This window comes from Sapajus apella, unplaced genomic scaffold (genome assembly GCF_009761245.1).
Source record: "Sapajus apella isolate SASKATOON/1434 unplaced genomic scaffold, GSC_monkey_1.0 scaffold14, whole genome shotgun sequence".
In the NCBI taxonomy this organism is placed as follows: domain Eukaryota; kingdom Metazoa; phylum Chordata; class Mammalia; order Primates; family Cebidae; genus Sapajus; species Sapajus apella.
Window position 1 is genome coordinate 27,759,155 of NW_022436954.1, and position 13,093 is coordinate 27,772,247.

Here is a 13,093-nt window from a genome sequence, read left to right on the forward strand (position 1 = left end):
CAGACTAAAAATAAAGGGATGGAGGAAGATTTACCAAGCAAATGGAGAGCAAAAAAAAAAAAGCAGAGGTTGCAATCCTAGTCTCTGATAAAATGGATTTAAACCAACAAAGAACAAAAGAGACAAGGAAGGGCATTATATAATGGTAAAAGGATCAATGTAACAAGAGCTAACTATCCTAAATATATACACACCTAATACAGGAGCACCCAAACACATAAAACAAGTTCCTAACGACCTACAAAGAGACTTCTCCCACACAATAATACTGGGAGACTTTAACAGTCCACTGTCAATATTAGACAAAGAAACAGAAAATCAACAAGGATATCCAGGACTTGAACCCAGATCTGGACCAAGCAGACCTAATAGACATCTACAGAACTCTCCACTCCAAATCCACAGAATATACATTCTTCTGAGTACCACATTGTACTTACTCTAAAATTTACCACATAACTGGAAGTAAATCACTCCTCAGCAAATGCAAAATAATGGAAATCATAACAAACAGTCTCTCAGAACACAGTGCAATCAAATTAGAACTCAGGATTAAGAAACTAACTCAGAATTGCACAACTTCACGGAAACTGAGCAGCTGGCTCCTGAATGTTGACTGGATAAACAATGAAATGAAGGCAGAAATAAAGATGTTCTTCAAAACCAACGAGAACAAAGACACAACGTACCAGAATCTCTGGGACACATTTAAAGCCACGTCTAGAGGAAAATTTATAGCAATAAATGCCCACATGAGAAGTGAGGAAAGATCTAAAACTGACACCGTATCATCAAAATTGAAAGAGCTAGAGGAGCAAGATAAAAAAAAACTCCAAAGCTAGCAGAAGGCAAGAAATAACTAACATCAGAGAAGAACTGAAGGAGAGACACAAAAAAATCCTTCAAAAAAAAAATCAATAAATCAAAAAGCTAGTTTTTTGAAAAGAACAACAAAATAGACTGCTAGCTAGAATAAAAAAAGAAAAGAGAAAAATCAAATCGATGCAATAAAAAAATGATAAAGGGGATATCATCGCCGATTCCACAGAAATACAAACTACCATCAGAGATTACTACAAACCACTCTATGCACATAAACCAGTAAATCTGGAAGAAATGGATAAATTCCCTGGACACTTTCCCCTACCCAAGACTAACCCAGGAAGAAGCTGAAACCTTGAATAGACCAATAACCAGGACTGAAGTTGAGGCAGCAATTAATGGCCTATCAAACAAAAAAAGTCCAGGTCCAGACAGGTTCACAGCCAAATTCTACCAGACGTACAAAGAGGAGCTTGTACCACTCCTTCTGAAACTCTTCCAAACAATATAAAAAGAGGGAATCTTCCCTAGCTCATTTTATGAGACCAACATCATCCTGATACCAAAATCTGGCAGAGACTCAACTAACAGAAAAATTCAGGCCAATATCCATGATGAACATTGATGCAAAAATCTTCAATAAAATACTGGCAAACCGAATGCAACAGCACATCAACAAGCTTATCCATTACAATCAAATAGGCTTCATCCCGGAGATGCAAGGCTAGTTCAACATATGCAAATCTATAAACATAATTCACCACATAAATAGAACCAAAGACAAAAACCACATGATAACAGATGCAGAGAAGGCCTTCAACAAAATCCAACAGCCCTTTATGATAAAAACCATCAATAAACTAGGTATCAATGGAACATATCTCAAAAAAATAAAAACTATTTATGACAAACCCACAGCCAATATCATACTGAATGGGCAAAAACTGGAAGAATTCTCTTTGAAAACTGGAACTAGACAAAGATGCCCTCTCTCACCACTCCTATTCAATATAGAATTGGAAATTCTAGCCAGAGCAATCAGGCAAGAAAAAGAAATAAAAAGTATTCAATTTGGAAAAGAGAAGTCAAATTGTCTCTATTTGCAGACAACAAGATTGTATATTTAGAAGACCCCATTGTCTCAGCCCAAATCTCCTTCAGCTGATAAGCAACTTCAGCAAAGTCTCAGGATACAAAATCAATGTGCAGAAATCACAGGCATTCCTATACACCGATAACAAACAGAGAGCTAAATCATGAGCAAACTACCATTCACAATTGCTACAAAGAGAATAAAATACCCAGAAATACAACTAACAAAGAATGTAAAGGACTTCTTCAAGGAGAACTACAAACCACTGATCAAGGAAATAAGAGAGGACACAAACAGATGGAAAAACAGTTCATGCTCATGGTTAGGAAGAATCAATATCATGAAAATGGCCATACTGCCCAAAGTAATATATAGATTCAATGCTATCCCCATCAAGCTACCACTGACCTTCACAGAACCGGAAAAAAACACTTTATATGGACCCAAAAGAGAGCCCACATAGCCAAGATAATCCTAAGCAAAAAGAACAAAGCTGGAGGCATCATGCTACCTGATTTCAAGCTATACTACATGGCTACAATAATCAAAACAGCATGGTACTGGTACCAAAACAGAGATATAGACCAATGGAACAGAACAGAGGCCTCAGAAGCAATGCCACACATCTACATCCATCTGATCTTTGACAAACCTGACAAAAACAAACAATGGGGAAAGGATTCCCTGTTTAACAAATAGTGTTGGGAAAACTGGCTAGCCATGTGCAGAAAGCAGAAACTGAACCCCTTCCTGACACTTTACACTAAAATTAACTCCAGATGGATTAAAGACTTAAACAAAAGACCTAACACCATAAAAACCCTAGAAGAAAACCTAGGCAATACCATTCAGGACATAGGCATAGGCAAGGGCTTCATGATTAAAACACCAAAAGCAACAGCAACAGAAGCCAAAATAGACAAACGGGATCTCATTAAACTTAACAGTTTATGCACAGCAAAAGAAACAATCATTAGCACCATAGCTCTTTTTGAAAACAAAACCTTTAAAAAAAAAAAAAAAAAAAAAAAGCCCCAATGTGTTCCTTCTAACAAAAAAGTTCAAGCCAGGCATTATGAACAGAATATTTCATAAATATATACAAATTACATTTATATATCAAAGTGCTCAATTTCAAAGAAGCAGCTAAATGGACCTCAATGATTCCATAGCCAGATTCCAACTTGTATGCTTTGGTTCCAGTTGTTATGACACAATTCATATTTATTTTGTAATTCTATCTCCTATTATAATCTCTCACCTAAGAGACCTTCACATTTCCATTATTCTTGACATTAAGGACTATATTATGAAACCTCTGCATTTGTTAAGTATTATTTTCTAAGTTACCACATCAAAAAACTCAAAAACTTTCATATTTTAAAAATAAAAAGGATATAATCATTCCTTACACAGTCACCCTTCATGAAATGAATTGAAATTGCTTATCTCAATTATGATAATACAAAAATTTTGTAGATCACTATCTTTACTCTGAAATGACGGTGACAAAAACCAAAGAAAGATATTTTGGACATCTCCATTATTCAGTACTATCTCTGGATTATACTCACTTATTATGGAGAGTTAAATGTGCAGTATATTTTCTAGTATATCATACCCTCTTTTGATTAGAACACCATGTGATATCTTTTCCAGATGTATTTTTCTGATGGGAAAGTAATTACACAATCATAATATCAGCTTCAAAAGTGACAGGGCTGCACATAATTAATATCTGCCCTTTATGGCTGTAGTCCTCTCTACTGAGATAGTGTAGACTTTCCCAGACGCCTTTGAATGGAATTTTAACCTTTACCTAATATTAATTTGCATTTGAAATTATATATAGACTCCCTCCTCATTCCAGTAAGCAGTACATTCTACCATTCTCTTGTCAAATTAAGAAGGCCTTAAAATATGCACCAATTATGTTTCTTACCAATATTAGTTTTGCACAACTATGGGTAAGCCATTTGCTGCAATCATTATACAGGTTTTTCAATTAGTACTCACAAGGTACTCAAAATTTAGTCAGAATTTAACGCTTTTGTAGTACTTTAGTATTCTGCTCCTTCTCATAAAGCTAGTAAATTATACCTAATTGGCTTGTGAAGTCTACCCTTCCACAGCAGTTACAAAACATTTTTAAAATTTTAAGATGACTATTGTAACATACGTGGTCCAGTAGTTTACATTTAAATGTACTGATTTTAAGTCTCATGACTTATTAGAACTATTTTACCTTTTTTAACATCAACAGAATGACACAATGAAGTAAAAATGTTTGCTTAGTACATTGCTGCTTTCCCTGTCATATCTGCCACATGAGTAATTTATCAATCACTGAATTTCACAGTAGTTCTTCTAAGCAATTCCTCCATTTCTTCAAATCTGCTCTTCCAATTTTTCTATAGCATAATATCTGACTTCAATTTCAAATATGGTACACTAATCTAATTCTAATTTCTTGTTCCCTAAAGTATTTCTTTTAAGAACAAAACACTCATACTTCAGCAAACTCAATCATATCAAAGCTTTAAATTGATGATTTATACATGAACACTAAAAAGGTCTCCAGATTAAAAAAATAGTAATAATACAAGCAAATTCCTAAAATACAAATGCAAAACAAACTGCTTTACAGTTAATATGAAGCAGATTTAAGCTTCCTCTGACTAAAGTAATTAAGGAAATTCAGCAGTTTACATAAAGTACAGCTTACACATCATTCTCTAGTTCATTTACAGGCCTATAATCCAAGCACGCAAAAATCATGAAATGAAGATAGACCAAATGAAAAAGTACCCAGTATTTTCTTAGTGTGGCTCCCTGTCTCTAACATTAATTTGCTTCTTCTTTCATTGGGAAAGAGATTGTTCATTTAATCGCTTCTCATTCCAATGTCAGAACACATGAAATAAAATGGAGCATTCAAAATTGCGGTTCAAATAAAACAATTCTGCCATCTGCAGGTTGGATGAAATAAAGCAGAATAAAGTAAAGGTAATTTAAAAATCAGCACTAGGAGCAGAATAACGTTAATACTTGGAATAAAGGCAGTTACAGCATTTTTTTCTTAATGACCGTTTGTCACATAAGCCTTCTTAGTTCAAATAGTTATTTTGGTGTGGTACTGGCATAAAAATAGACTGAAAATGTCAATGGACCACAACAGAAAATAATTGCACAATAGTTTATGTGAAAACAGCATTTATAGCTCTTGGCATGCTAACAAACATAAAAAAGATAACCCACAAGCAATATATATAGGTTGAGTGTGCCTTATCAGAAATGCTTGGGACTAGAAAGAGTTCTGAATTTCAGATTTTTTTTCAGATTTTGGAGTATTTGATTTATTCTTACTGGTTGAGCACCCCTCATCTCAAAGTCCAAAATCCCAAATGTTCCAATGAACACTTCCTTTGAGCATCACCTTTGAGCATCAGGTCAGTGCTCAAAAAGCTTTGGAAATCAGATTTTCAGATTAGAGATGCTCAAACTTGTATACGGCATTATCAAATTTCTACCTGCCCAGCTTGTACACACACAAAGACTGAAATGAAATATTCCAAAATGACAACAGTAGTCATCTCTAGCTAGTGATGACTAGTACTTATCTTACTATAAGGTCTTTTTATTATTGCTTTTATTTCTGATAACCTACATTTTCATATATTTCTGCAATAAATTTATCCAATCTTACTTCCTTTTCCAAACTTACCTAAGTTTAAAAGTGTGCTTTTTGTTTTTGTTATTTTTAAACAGAAACCCACAAGGACAGAGAAAAGAAGAAATAATGGCACATAATTTTGGAAGCAGAAAAGTAAATAGATAAATAATAATTAATTGTAGAGCCCCCAGAAAACCATATCCTAAGCCAAGGAGGATTTGGGTGGCTGCTGTATGAAAAGTAGACAGATACCTGGATCCCCCCACTTAATTCAGTGGTAGGTAACAACCCCACCCTCATTCAACGGAAGACTGAAGCTGGTTTTCTCTGGAGAGGGCAAAAAGAAGAGTCTGAGGTTCAGTCTACCCAGCTGGAGATACATAAAACTGCAAAAATAAGTTAACTGAGAAAGTATCTGATGTGGCTGACATTACAGAAAACTGTGTGGAGAAGCTATTACGCAGTGCTAGATAAATTAGAAATAATCACAGAGAAACCTAATTAAAAATTAAAGAGGCAGCAATAACTACAGCAAAAACAAAGCTAACAATCAAAATATGGGACAATCCTCAATTACGCATATTTGTTTAGTGTAAACACTGAATATTTGAGCAAGAACTACAAAACAATTTCACTGGAGAGGGAAAACACAGAGGATGGCATTGACCGGCAGTCATCCACCAATACTGGCTAAAATAGAATCAGGGAGATGAGCAAATGCCAGAAGAAAGTTAAGAGACAAAACTGGTTGCTTCTAAGGAAGACTGGGGAAGTTGGGAGAGATGGGGCAGAGATCCGCTGTACTGTTACAAACCTTTCAGTACCATTTAAACTATATGCATTTACTACTGTGCTAAATGAAATACTTATTATTTAGTAAAATATTTAATTAAAAAAAAAAAAAACTCAAGGAGAAGCAGAATACCACAGTGATTTAGAGAGCAAACACTGGAATCAAACTGTGTAGGCTCAAATTTCAGATCCACCACCTACAAGTTATTTATTCAATGTATGTGTGCTTCCTCTTCTCTAAAATGGTGACATAAATAGATTTTTGTAAAGAAGTAAGGTAGCCTGGGCACAGTGGCTTATGCCTGTAATCCCAGCTCTTTAGGAGGCCAAGGGGGGCAGATCACATGAGGTTGGAAGTTCGAGACCAGCCTGGCCAACATGGTGAAACCCCATCTTCACCAAAAATGCAAAAATTAGCTGGGCATGGTAGCACATGCCTATAGTCCCAGCTACTTGGGAGGCTTGAACCCGGGAGGTGGAGGTTGCAGTGAGCCAAGATTGCACCATTGCACTCCAGCCTGGGTGACAGAGTAAGGCTCTGTCTCAAAATAAATAAATAAATAAAATAAGGTAACACATGGGGCTTGGCAAAGAGTAAGTCTCTAAAATGTTAGCTATTTTTGATGGGCAGCTATTTATTTTTGATGGAGGCATCTGGATAGCTGGCTAGATATATCACAATATCCTATAACATTGTAGGATGTCACAATATTGTAGAATATCTCAGTTCCTTCCTGAAGTAATGAGAGATGCATTCACAGGTTCCTTTCACCTTCCCAACCTGAACTTGAAGCTTCCCTTTTTACTGTCTCCTTTACCTAATTCAGCAGTGTTCTCATGACTAACGTATACTAATTCTTGATCTCTGTTCCAACTATATTTCATATTTAAAAACCAAGCTTTCATTAAAATCACTGGCAAATGTTTTACCTTCAGTACTGTCATACTATTCACTCCCAAAACTAAAAGCCAAATTAGGCATTTTGCAAATTCCTACTGAGCACCTGTTATCCTAGTCCTAGACCAACCAGAATCTTGACCTCAAAAGGATTGCAATTTAGATGGGAAGATAAATACACAAGTACTACACAGTAGATAAAAGTGTCATTAGACCATCAAAAATTATGAGAGCCAAGATTCTACCTGATAAAGACAGGAAAACAAAAACAAAATCTGTACTGTACGTACTACTTAACATCCATTAGGATGCCTATTATCCAAAAAACAGAAAGCTAGGAAATGAGCAAAATGTTTATGGAAATAGGCTCTAGACTATGTGGTACTTATGGATAAATTACAGGGAGATCTAAGTCCCCTGGACTCAGAATTATATACAAAATTTTGCATGTATGCACTTTCCTGAAGAAGTGGTATAGCTTTTATCAGTTGTCTAACAGATTTGTTTCCCTCCAAAAACCAGGGCCAACAGATTCCCAAGCAGTATTTCCTGAATTACACATTTGTTGATCCTAATTTTTCCCTAGAAATGTTTCATATAATAGAATAAAGTCCTTGATTTATAGAGTAACGGAGAGGTATCAAACAGATCACTAGCTATAGTAAATGTATTGCCTACCAAAAAAATGAACGAATCACTATATACCTCATCTTGTTTATAGAATCTACAGATTATATATTTTTATACTTGTACTTAGTATCCAATGGCACATTAGAAAAGAGGTTAGCTGGAATTTTTAGATAGCATATGGTGTACAACACATTTTCTTTGAATGAAATAAACCAAACATTTTAGAAGAGATTTCAGCTTGTAATAATGGCCTTCTTGGTATTAAACTATATTAAAATTCTACATGAATCTCACTTTACTTTGCCATTTTCGGACAAGAGCAAAAAGAAATCACCATTCCATTTATAGCCAAGCGAAAGAATACACACATACACATACACGATACTTTGGGGACTTACATATTTTGTTGTAAAAGGCAAATTAAGTTCAAGACAACAATGAGAAGGTATATTTAAGAGTACATCATCTTAGAAATTTACAGGTAAGAGGAGGTCAATATATACTCTAACTCTTAAATAGTCCTGCTACCCTTACATCTAGTCAAGAATTTTGGTGCCCTTAATTGTTATAAAATGATAGACTGTCACAGAAATGCTAGTGTACAATGCAGTTATAACTACAATGTCTGATTTTATTTTTTTTAAAAAAGCAGAAGTGTTCCTATAGAATGTACACATGAACAAAACATCAGCATGCTGACACTGTTCTGCTGAAATCTATAATCAAACTATCACTTGATATTGAGGTAGATCACCGTTAAGAAAACAGGCATTGGTGTCAGATCTGGGTTAAAACTGGAACTATTTATCAGAGTATGGCATAAGTTGTGAATATTAAATGAGCTGATTCATGTAAAGTGCTTGCAAGGGTGCATAGTACATAGTAAGCTCTCTACTTATTATTCCCAAACTTCTTTCTTGCTGGTAGAAGCCCAATTTTGTTCAACTATCTATTTTTCTTGTGCATATGTACTCAAGAGTTAGTGATTCCACACCCAGTCCCTTGATTAGTCAAAGTCTATCCATTTGTCACACCAGTGAAGTCAAGCCAGTGACTAACTTAAGAAAGGACATATGACCCAATTCTGGTCAATACAATATGAGGAAATTCTGCTGTGGTAACAGAAGATGTTTCTTTGTTTTGCAAAAAAGACATCCAAGAAGAAAGATCCTCTTTTCTTCCTCTGGATATCATCATGTGCATAGTTCCAAAGGGGTCATTCACTTATCCACTAACCTTGGGCAAAATGCTAAAACCTCTCTATTTCTTCTTCTATGAAACCTGACAAACCCTTGCAGGGTTTTTAGGATGGTTAGAAGTAATGCAAATATAGTGAGCTCAGTATGTGATGGCTACTTCTCTAACACCCTGCTTTCATATAGAGAATAAAATGTTTTAAAACAAAGTAAACATACACAAAGTATTTCCTGATCATCTAAATCTTCTTAGTCCCTCCTGTTGCTACCTGTAGTAAGATCTCATTTACCCCTGCCCTATTTTCTTTGGATGGGTAAACATCCTGATCTGAGTAGCCTAGATCTGCTTTGCTTACATGATGATACATTGTGCTTGGTCATTACTTAGCGTACAAACTGTTAACATAAAGGACTACTGCACTACCGGCCTATTTTAGTCAGATGGTCATAGCAACAAACATGACAATCATTGATCCTCAACTTACACTACTTTCTTAAAGAAAATATTCAACTCATAGCCTTCGAAAGAAATCAGCCTTGCATCCCCTATAGCACAACTCATCTATATTGGGTCAGTTTCTCTATTCAAGGAATTTGGAAGGAGATTACAGAAATGATGGTGAGCACTTAAACTAAACTGACAGAGCATTGAGCGTAAAGGCCTGAATGACCATTGAGGCAAGGCAAGCTAACAACGAGAAAGAAAAGCCAGGAGTAAACAGACTGGCAAGTATGCAGAGAAAAACAAATAAGAGAAAGAAGACAAACAATAGGAGCCCTAAAAGAAATAGATGGAATTATGGTTACCCCACAGGCAAATAATAGGAGCCCTAGAAGAAATAGATGGAATAATTACGGTTTCCCCTTGATAAGTGATGTCCTTTTAATAAACCCTACTTTTACTATAGCTATTCTATGTGTTTGTTTCCACAGTTAAATGTGAATTTGAAGAAGAGTATCAATCTTATCAGTTATCAGTATGTAAGCACTTAATAAGAACCAGGCCTAAAAGAGGATCCGTGTTTTGGCAGAAATACCATACCACTAACTCTTATCAAACAAGTTCCCCCTCTCCTTGTTATAGCACTGCTGTCAAAAAAAACTCAGATGCCTACACAAAACAGGCAGGTAAGAGAAGAGGACTAGCATCTTAAAGGTTTTTTCTTTAGATTCTGACATCCTTTATTTTCATATTAAACGGATAAGCAGTTTCCTCCTTTACATACATACACGATATCTGCTTTCTCCCACTTTCTCTTGGTCATTTGTCTTCTGCTTTCCATATAAATAAGGGTACAAGAAAAAAAATGACAACTAGAGGTGATGCAAATACCACGGGACATTCAGCCTTGCTGAGGTATAATACAGGGTAGGGGGGATAGTGACAAAGTAGGAAGTAATTTCCTACCTAAAAAGAACAATCATTACCCAGTGTTAGGCAACTGTCACCATGTAGGGTTTAATTTTAAAGTTAAAACAAAAATCTAGATTTTTCTGTAAAGTCTCCTGATTTTAAAATTTTGTCATAAATTTTTCTACTAAAACAATGTGGGTCAGTTCACTGGGATTGCCAACTTGCAATCCTACTGTAGACTCTAGTGTTCTTTTATAACTTCCTAGGTTTCTAGCTTCCTTAGATATGTTTATTTAACATCTATAGTATGCAAGGTCTATAATTATATATTAGGCAAATCACCACCAAGATTGAACCTCATTTACTTTTCTATTCACAAGTTATTTTAAATTCAACATGTCTCTTCAGAGACAACTCAAAACCAATATTATTAATTAACATCTTATTATATTCCAAATCATACTACCTACTCTGAAAGGGCAGCAATAGAAACTCTTTGAATTTAACTGTCTAGCGTAGATTGAAAAACTGTTTAAGATGCTGTGTCAATTATATAAATATCACCCTGACCTCTGGGTCTTTGTTTCTGCTGTTCCTTCAGCCTAAAGGGCTGTCATCTCTTCCTCTAGGAAGCTGCCTTATATATTATTTCCTCATCATCTCAAACTTAACCCCTCTGAGCTTACTGTATACACTACTGAAATCATGCCTTTATTGTTTATGTCCCCAAGGAGACTATAAATACCTTTTGTATTGTATGTCCGGGAGCTAAGAATGATTAAATGTGCCACGTGGCAAACACTGAGAATCTGTTTCATTCAGCTGGCCACTACTTCCCAAGCAGGCTACCATGTGCCTGGCACCTGATAGATGCTAATGTATTCACTCATTCTTCAACAATATAAGTGGTGAAAAAGTCTCTGCATTCTCAATAAATCTGTCGAGAGAATTATACAAATTAAAGATTTGTTAAACTAACGTATGTATAAAAAATGTATACGTGCACTTCAGTTCATTAACATAGTTGTGTGTCTTTAGGAGACTCAATTTCTCTGAGTCTTGGTGTTTTTGTCCAACTAAATGCAGATGATGCCAACTTTACTCGGTTATGTAAGAAGTGAATGAGAAATTCTAGGAAGTGCTAAGAAAATGGCATATGTCACAGCTCATAAAAATACTGCCAGCACCTCTTAAGGAAACCAAAACTCCAAACGTAGTTCCAACTGTCAAATTTTTAAATCCTGGATATTTGTGTGAAAGACGAAACAGTTCAATAAATGTACTTAATTTACAGAGTCTACAGTAACCCAAATAGTTACTCAGTTTTATGAAACTACAGTTTCTACCAAGCGCAGAGAAAAACACCGTCGTAAACTCACAGTTTGTAAGACAAATAGTTCAAGGATTGCCACGTGTTTTTGGCATGGCAAAACAAAAATCTGCATGTAGATGAAAGTCAGAAGGGGATAAATTTTCGCTTGGTATTTGAAAAAAGTCCAAAATTTCCCAATACTTAGTATTTCCAAATACTTTCTACAGCTTCACATGCAGAATGCCATGCCTCAAAGAGATTCACATCCTAATACCCACAACCTATGACTATGCTGTTACATGGCAAGAGAAAATTAAGGTTAAAAATTATATTAAGGTTTCTAATCAAATGTCAAAATAAAACATCAAAACTCATCCTACATTATTTGTAAAATGCAGATTTCTGAGCCCCACACCAGACCAGACCGAATCTCTAGGAACTGTAAAAAAGTTTAATTTCAACGAACTTGGAGGAGGGAAGAGAGGGAATTCTATATACACTGTTAAAGCACCACTGCTCCAAGGAGTATGTTATGAAACATTACACCAAAAAAACTGAAATAAATTGTTCCCATTACTGAATTTTTAGGAAACCCAATGTACTCATCTTACTGTATGACTTTGTGGGAATTTTCTTTATCTGAGCCTCAGTAGCTCAGAATATGAAGGCAATGTCTAGTAGAACTATTTAAATTAAAATTCATTATGTAGAGTGCCAGGAACGATGATTGGCAGGTAATACGTCATACTAAGAAACGTCAGTCCTATTCTCCATCCTCACCTCCCTCCAACCTTCTCCCCAAATAAGGAAAAATAATACCCGGCCTGCATTTTTACATACTGTTAAATACTGCAAGAATTGTGTTAACTGTATCAGTATCATCACCAAACGACAATTTCCTATAATAAACGTTTTGGTATGATTTAGCTCCTAAATTTTCACTCTTTCAAGCGAATATTTGCTTAAAACATTCTCCTGGATCTCTGTGATGCCATAGGAACTTGCAAATTTAAGTCTTTTACGAGTCACGGCGTGGGGGTAAAACTCGACTGGCCTTGATGAAAATACTTTCCAATGGAGACAGGCCTAGAGAATGAGTTAAGAACTCCCAACAGTGGCTTTTCAATTACGGCAATCTTGGGCAGCTTTTTCTCGTCCCAGACGTTTAACAACTTAACTAAAGAAACCTGAGTCTTGATTGGAAACGGGGCTCAGGGAGGAGCGTTTAGGAACCCTCTCCGCGCCTCACAACCCAAATTCCAAGGCAAGGTCACAAAACCATACAAACCAGGGGGCCCGGGAGAGAGTCGAGTACCCCTAGCC

The 13,093-nt window shown here is 35.7% G+C and overlaps 1 protein-coding gene across 2 annotated transcripts in view; it reads right to left on the reverse strand.

Moving 5' to 3' along the window:
* Nucleotides 1–13,093, reverse strand: part of PDHX (pyruvate dehydrogenase complex component X) — a 79,575-nt gene that overhangs the window by 65,982 nt on the left and 500 nt on the right. The window lies entirely within an intron of this gene.